The 7,500-nt window shown below is 38.2% G+C and overlaps 6 non-coding genes across 6 annotated transcripts; all 6 read left to right on the top strand.

Annotated features, from left to right (window-relative positions):
* Nucleotides 1–3,615: 3,615 nt before the first annotated feature.
* On the top strand, nucleotides 3,616–3,697 carry trnal-aag (transfer RNA leucine (anticodon AAG)). The gene has a single exon. It is a non-coding gene; the product is annotated as a tRNA-Leu (tRNA).
* Nucleotides 3,698–4,033: 336 nt separating this feature from the next.
* trnal-aag (transfer RNA leucine (anticodon AAG)) lies at nucleotides 4,034–4,115 on the top strand. The gene has a single exon. It is a non-coding gene; the product is annotated as a tRNA-Leu (tRNA).
* Nucleotides 4,116–4,442: 327 nt separating this feature from the next.
* trnal-aag (transfer RNA leucine (anticodon AAG)) lies at nucleotides 4,443–4,524 on the top strand. The gene has a single exon. It is a non-coding gene; the product is annotated as a tRNA-Leu (tRNA).
* Nucleotides 4,525–6,113: 1,589 nt separating this feature from the next.
* trnal-aag (transfer RNA leucine (anticodon AAG)) lies at nucleotides 6,114–6,196 on the top strand. Its single transcript has one exon. It is a non-coding gene; the product is annotated as a tRNA-Leu (tRNA).
* A 336-nt stretch (nucleotides 6,197–6,532) lies between these two features.
* Nucleotides 6,533–6,614, top strand: trnal-aag (transfer RNA leucine (anticodon AAG)). The gene has a single exon. It is a non-coding gene; the product is annotated as a tRNA-Leu (tRNA).
* A 336-nt stretch (nucleotides 6,615–6,950) lies between these two features.
* trnal-aag (transfer RNA leucine (anticodon AAG)) lies at nucleotides 6,951–7,032 on the top strand. Its single transcript has one exon. It is a non-coding gene; the product is annotated as a tRNA-Leu (tRNA).
* Nucleotides 7,033–7,500: the final 468 nt, after the last annotated feature.

Here is a 7,500-nt window from a genome sequence, read left to right as displayed (position 1 = left end):
TATATTTACTACTATTGGATAGAAAACAGTCTATAGTTTCTAAAAACGTTTGAATTATTTCACTAAGTTGAACAGAACTATTTTTACAGCCCATTTCCTATCCAGAATTGAGATTTCCAAAATGCGATGTCTCTCTTTAAGACCTTGTCTATAAAAGGTCATGTCACTTAGGACCGTAGAAACACGTCACACGCCTTCATCTGGGTGTAATGCGGAAGTGAGAGCAAAAAGCAGTCGAATATCTCTTCTAGTGACTGAACACAACACCTTCTTGTGAGACCTGTGCAGTTAAAAAACAATTCTGGGCGCGAGGAAGAACCTGGACTCGGCTCCTGGAATACGCTCGTTAAAGGTGAATATGATCTCTGGCTACGATATTATTTGATACATGTCACAAAATCATCCTAAAGTATGTTTTTTCAATATACTTTAATTATATTATTGCAATTTATTCTGGACTTTAGATGTGATGCGACGGAAGAATTTTTTGAAGAAAGACAGATTAGCGCCGCACGGCCATTTTGCTTGCTAACCTGTTGAGGATGGGGGCGCTGTTGAGACTATTTATGCTAATCGGGTAATTTTTGAAACGGCTTCCCACAAAATCCTTGATCGTACAATATGCATATTATTACTATTATTGGATAGAAAACAGTCTATAGTTTCTATAGGAGTTGAAATTTTGTCTCTAAGTGGAACAGAGCCCATTCTACAGCAATTTCCCTGACATGGAGTCAGATTTCAGAAATGTTGGCCACTGTTCTGGAGTCAGTTAAAAGGGCACTGTTATTGCTATGACTATACGGACACTGCTTACGTCTTCCCCTGGCTGCCTTTACGTGATGACGATTTCAATGGGGTCGATTGCGCGTTCACAGGCACTATAAATTAAAAAACCCTGTAGCTAGCAAGTCTTTTCTTGGTGCGTAACGCGCGTGGAGGACACCGACCCGCTCCTGTTCCAAGCGTTAGTTTAGCCTGTTATATTTCTCCGGTCATCTTTTTACTCGTTATAGGAGTTAAAAACATCATAAGGTAGTTAATTTAAAGCCTTTTATAGCAATTTATATCCGTTTAGTGCGATTTTGGGACATTTATTTTTGAAACGCTGTGAATAGCTGGGCACGCTTTTCAGTTCATCCCGAACGCAGTTGGCATTTCCACATGGCAAGAGGACAGCTTTCCACCAAAAGACGATTACTCCCAAGAAAGGATCCTTTGCCCAAGATACTGATGGAAGAACAGCTCAAAGTAGGACATTTTTATTATGATAAATCGTGTTTCTGTCAAAAAAATTTAGTGGCTTAGGACGCCATGTTTTTTGACGTAGCTTCGCTTGGCGCAAACTGTATTGAAAAGTAAGGATAAATTAAAAAATGTAATTCCGCAATTGTATTAAGAATTAAATTGTCTATCAATCCCTGTCCACCCTATATTTTTTAGTCACGTTTATGAGTATTTATGTATAAGAGTAGATCACTGTCTAAGTGGCGCAAGGACATTTTCTGACCAGCTGAGCTACATTTCACATTGTCTAACCATGATTTTGGTGGCTAAATATAAACATTTTCGATCAAACTCTATATGGATTGTGTAATATGATGTTACAGGAGTGTCATCTGAAGAATTCTGAGAAGGTTAGTGAAAAAATTAATATATTTTTGGCGATGTTGACGTTATCGCCCACTTTGGCTAGAATCAATGCTGGGCTGCTATGTGCTATGTGCTATGCTAATATAACGATTTATTGTGTTTTCGCTGTAAGACACTTAGAAAATCTGAAATATTGTCTGTATTCACAGGATCTGTGTCTTTCGATTCGTGTATGCTGTGTATTTTTACGAAATGTTTGATGATTAGTAAGTAGGTAAACACGTTGCTCATAGTAATTATTTTAGTCCATTTGTGACGGTGGGTGCAATTGTAACCTATGCCATCTACCTGAAATATGCACTTTTTTCTAACAAAACCTATCCCATACCATAAATATGTTATCAGACTGTCATCTGATGAGTTTTTTTCTTGGTTAGGGGCTATAAATATCTTAGTTTAGCCGAATTGGTGATAGCTACTGGTGTTGGTGGACAAATAAAAGATGGTGGATTATGCTAATGTGTTTTTAGGTAATAGATGTACATCTTTACATATTGTGTCTTCCCTGTAAAACATTTTAAAAATCGGACATGTTGACTGGATTCACAAGATCTGTGTCTTTCATTAGCTGTATTGGACTTTAATGTGTGAAAGTTAAATATTTAAAAAAAATATAATTTTTTAATTTCGCGGCACTGGTTTTTCAGTGGGGGGGGGGGGGGGTGCCGCTAGCGGCACGCTCATCCTAGACAGGCTAACCAAAGAGGAAATATTTCGTTCTGGAACCCAACTAAAGACTGTACTGGACAATGGACCCCGTTACAACATTCTGATGGAAGATCAACAAAGATAAGGACCCAATTTGGGATGCTTTTTCATATATCTGTCGAACTGTGCTATGCTAGCGCTTGACTAGAATCAATGCTGCCGTATGCTAGCTAATGTTGTAAGCTAATATAACGATATATTGTGTTTTCGCTGTAAAACACTTCAAAAATCGGAAATATTGGCTCTATTCACACGATATTTGTCTTTCATTAGCTATCCACCATATGTTTTTCTGAAATGTTTTATGAGGTGTAATTAGTAGTTGACGTTGGTGTCTGTATTTTCTCTGGCTACTCCCGTGTGATTTCAGACTGTAGCTATGATGTAGCAATGATGGGAGCAGTAATGTAAAACTGATTTATAGCTAAAATATGCTTATTTTATGAGCAAAACCTAGATTTATTGTGTAACATGTTATAGGACTGTCATCTGAGGTAGTTTTTTCTAGGTTGTTTAGGTTGGTTCTAGGTTAGTTCGGTTGGCTTGTGCATGCTACTTGAATCATAATTCATACATCATAATCATAATCATACGTGTCTGTCCACTTTTTTATTTGGTGGTGAGCTAACATAAATATATGTGGTGTTTTCTCTGTAAAACGTTTAAAAAATCGGACATGTTGGCTGGATTGACAAGATGTTTATCTTTCAAATGCTGTATTGGACTTGTTAATGTGTGAAAGTTAAATATTTAAAAAAAAATAGATTTTGAATTTCGCGCCCTGCACTTCAAGTGGCTGTTGTCATATTGATCCCGACTGGGGGCTTGCAGCACAAACAGGTTTTAAGGATCCAGTCTTTTCAGAGATGTGGGTGCAAAGTCCACCGCTGCAACTTTTTCTCAACAGAACACTGTAATGGTTCTCAACAAGGCCACCAAGGACACCGGACAAATAAAGGGAATCCAGCCTTTACTCCAATTCCCACGCCTGTTATTGAAATAATCTGCTGCGTTTTTCAGATTCAATCTGCTTCAGACATGAAAGCAGAAACTAATTATAAGTGTACACGAAGGAAGAAAGAGCAACATGAGATAAATTAAGATTTTTAAAAAGAAAATCAAAAACGATGAAGGAAGAGCAACATGAGATCCATAAAGATTTTAAAGAAGAAAATTAAAAAGAAGACAAAGTTACAAGGGAGTGCCGATGCTCTAGGTAACTGATGGGAAAGTGTGAATATTTTGCTAAAGCAGGGTAGTGTGGCCGAGCGGTCGAAGGCGCTGGATTAAGGCTCCAGTCTCTATGGAGGCGTGGGTTCAAATCCCTCCACCGCCATCTGTATTGAGTTTGTTTGCGCAAGGACAAATAAAGGGAATCCAGCTTTTACCCCAATTCCCACGTCTGTTATTGAAATTATCTCATGCGTATTTCAGATTCAATCTGCTTCAGACATAAAAGCAGAAACGAATTATATGTGTACACGAAGGAAGAAAGAGCAACATGAGATAAATTAACAGTTTTAAAAAGAAAATCAAAAACGATGAAGGAAGAGCAACATGAGATCCATAAAAAAATGTTATAAAGAAGAAAATTCAAAAGAAGACAAAGTTACAAGGGAGTGCCGATGCTCTAGGTAACTGATGGGAAAGTGTGAATATTTAGCTTAAGCAGGGTAGTGTGGCCGAGCGGTCTAAGGCGCTGGATTAAGGCTCCAGTCTCTATGGAGGCGTGGGTTCAAATCCCACCACTGCCATCTTTGTTTGCACAAGGACAAATAAAGGTAATCCAGCCTTTACCCCAATTCCCACTTCTGTTATTGAAATTATCTGCTGCGTTTTTCAGATTCAATCTGCTTCAGACATAAAAGCAGAAACGAATTATATGTGTACACGAAGGAAGAAAGAGCAACATGAGATAAATTAACAGTTTTAAAAAGAAAATCAAAAACGACGAAGGAAGAGCAACATGAGATCCATAAAAAAATGTATTAAAGAAGAAAATTAAAAAGAAGACAAAGTTACAAGGGAGTGCCGATGCTCTAGGTAACTGATGGGAAAGTGTGAATATTTTGCTAAAGCAGGGTTGTGTGGCAGAGCGGTCTAAGGCGCTGGATTAAGGCTCCAGTCTCTATGGAGGCGTGGGTTCAAATCCCACCACTGCCATCTTTATTGAGTTTGTTTGCGCAAGGACAAATAAAGGGAATCCAGCCTTTACCCCAATTCCCACGTCTGTTATTGAAATTATCTGCTGCGTTTTTCAGATTCAATTTGCTTCAGACATAAAAGCAGAAACTAATTATATGTGTACAAGAAGGAAGAAAAAGCAACATGATATAAATTAACAGTTTTAAAAAGAAAATCAAAAACGATGAAGGAAGAGCAACATGAGATCCATAACAATTTTAATTAAAGAAGAAAATTAAAAAGAAGACAAAGTTACAAGGGAGTGCCGATGCTCTAGGTAACTGATGGGAAAGTGTGAATATTTTGCTAAACCAGGGTAGTGTGGCCGAGCTGACTAAGGCCCTGGATTAAGGCTCCAGTCTCTATGGAAGCGTGGGTTCAAATCCCAACACTGTCATCTTTATTGAGTTTGTTTGCGCAAGGACAAATAAAGGGAATCCAGCCTTTACCCCAATTCCCACGTCTGTAATTGAAATTATCTGCTGCGTTTTTCAGATTCAATCTGCTTCAGACATAAAAGCAGAAACGAATTATATGTGTACACGAAGGAAGAAAGAGCAACATGAGATAAATTAACAGTTTTAAAAAGAAAATCAAAAACGATGAAGGAAGAGCAACAAGAGATCCATAAAAAATTTAATTAAAGAAGAAAATTATAAAGAAGACAAATTTACAAGGGAGTGCCGATGCTCTAGGTAACTGATGGGAAAGTGTGAACAATTTGCTAAAGCAGGGTAGTGTGGCCGAGCTGTCTAAGGCGCTGGATTAAGGTTTCAGTCTCTATGAATGCGTGGGTTCAAATCCCACCACTGCCATCTTTATTGAGTTTGTTCGCGCAATTACAAATGAAGGGAATCCAGCCTTTACCCCAATTCCCACGTGTGTTATTGAAATTATCTGCTGCGTTTTTCAGATTCAATCTGCTTTAGACCTAAAAGCAGAAACGAATTATATGTGTACACGAAGGAAGAAAGAGCAACATGAGATAAATTAACACTTTTAAAAAGAAAATCAAAAACGATGATGGAAGACTAACATGAGATCCATAAAAAAATGTGTTAAAGAAGAAAATTAAAAAGAAGACAAAGTTACAAGGGAGTGCCGATGCTCTAGGTAACTGATGGGAAAGTGTGAATATTTTGCTAAAGCAGGGTAGTGTGGCCGAGCGGTCTAAGGCGCTGGATTATGGCTCCAGTCTCTGTGGAGGCGTGGGTTCAAATCCCAACACTGCGATCTTTATTGAGTTTGTTTGCGCAAGGACAAATAAAGGGAATCCAGCTTTTACCCCAATTCCCACGTCTGTTATTGAAATTATGTCATGCGTTTTTCAGATTCAATCTGCTTCAGACATAAAAGCAGAAACGAATTATATGTGTACACGAAGGAAGAAAGAGCAACATGAGATAAATTAACAGTTTTAAAAAGAAAATCAAAAACGATGAAGGAAGAGCCACATGAGATCCATAAAAAAAAATATTTAAGAAGAAAATTAAAAAGAAGACAAAGTTACAAGGGAGAGCCGATGCTCTAGGTAACTGATGGGAAAGTGTGAATTTTTTGCTACAGCAGGTTAGTGTGGCCGAGCGGTCTAAGGCTCTGGATTAAGGCTCCAGTCTCTATGGAGGCGTGGGTTCAAATCCCACCACTGCCATCTTTATTGAGTTTGTTTGCGCAAGGACAAATAAAGGGAATCCAGCTTTTACCCCAATTCCCACGTCTGTTATTGAAATTATCTCATGCGTTTCTCAGATTCAATCTGCTTCAGACATAAAAGCAGAAACGAATTATATGTGTACACGAAGGAAGAAAGAGGAACATGAGATAAATTAACACTTTTAAAAAGAAAATCAAAAACAATGAAGGAAGAGCAACATGAGATCCATAAAAAAATGTATTAAAGAAGAAAATTAAAAAGAAGACAAAGTTACAAGGGAGTGCCGATGCTCTAGGTAACTGATGGGAAAGTGTGAATTTTTTGCTACAGCAGGGTAGTGTGGCCGAGCGGTCTAAGGTGCTGGATTAAGGCTCCAGTCTCTATGGAGGCGTGGTTTCAAATCCCACCACTGCCTGCTTTATTGAGTTTGTTTGCGCAAGGACAAATAAAGGGAATCCAGCCTTTACCCCAATTCCCACGTCTGTTATTGAAATTATCTGCTGCGTTTTTCAGATTCAATCTGCTTCAGACATAAAAGCAGAAACGAATTATATGTGTACACGAAGGAAGAAAGAGGAACATGAGATAAATTAACAGTTTTAAAAAGAAAATCAAAAACAATGAAGGAAGAGCAACATGAGATCCATAAAAAAATGTATTAAAGAAGAAAATTAAAAAGAAGACAAAGTTACAAGAGAGTGCCGATGCTTTAGGTAACTGATGGGAAAGTGTGAGTATTTTGCTACAGCAGGGTAGTGTGGCCGAGCGGTCTAAGGCGCTGGATTAAGGCTCCAGTCTCTATGGCGGCGTGGGTTCAAATCCCACCACTGCCATCTTTATTGAGTTTGTTTGCGCAAGGACAAATAAAGGGAATCCAGCCTTTACCCCAATTCCCACGTCTGTTATTGAAATTATCTCATGCGTTTTTCAGATTCAATCTGCTTCAGACATAAAAGCAGAAACTAATTATATGTGTACACGAAGGAAGAAAGAGCAACATGAGATAAATTAACATTTTTAAAAAGAAAATCAAAAACGATGAAGGAAGAGCAACATGAGATCCATAAAAAAAAATTAATTAAAGAAGAAAATTAAAAAGAAGACAAAGTTACAAGGGAGTGCCGATGCTCTAGGTAACTGATGGGAAAGTGTGAATATTTTGCTAAAGCAGGGAAGTGTGGCCGAGCGGTCTAAGGCGCTGGATTAATGCTCCAGTCTCTATGGAGGCGTGGGTTCAAATCCCACCACTGCCATCTTTATTGAGTTTGTTTGCGCAAGGACAAATAAAGGGAATCCAGCTT

Source organism: Salvelinus fontinalis, unplaced genomic scaffold (assembly GCF_029448725.1).
Source record: "Salvelinus fontinalis isolate EN_2023a unplaced genomic scaffold, ASM2944872v1 scaffold_0958, whole genome shotgun sequence".
Taxonomy (NCBI): Eukaryota; Metazoa; Chordata; class Actinopteri; order Salmoniformes; family Salmonidae; genus Salvelinus; species Salvelinus fontinalis.
The sequence above is the reverse complement of the archived record's forward strand: the minus strand, read 5'-3'. Positions and strand labels throughout refer to the sequence as shown.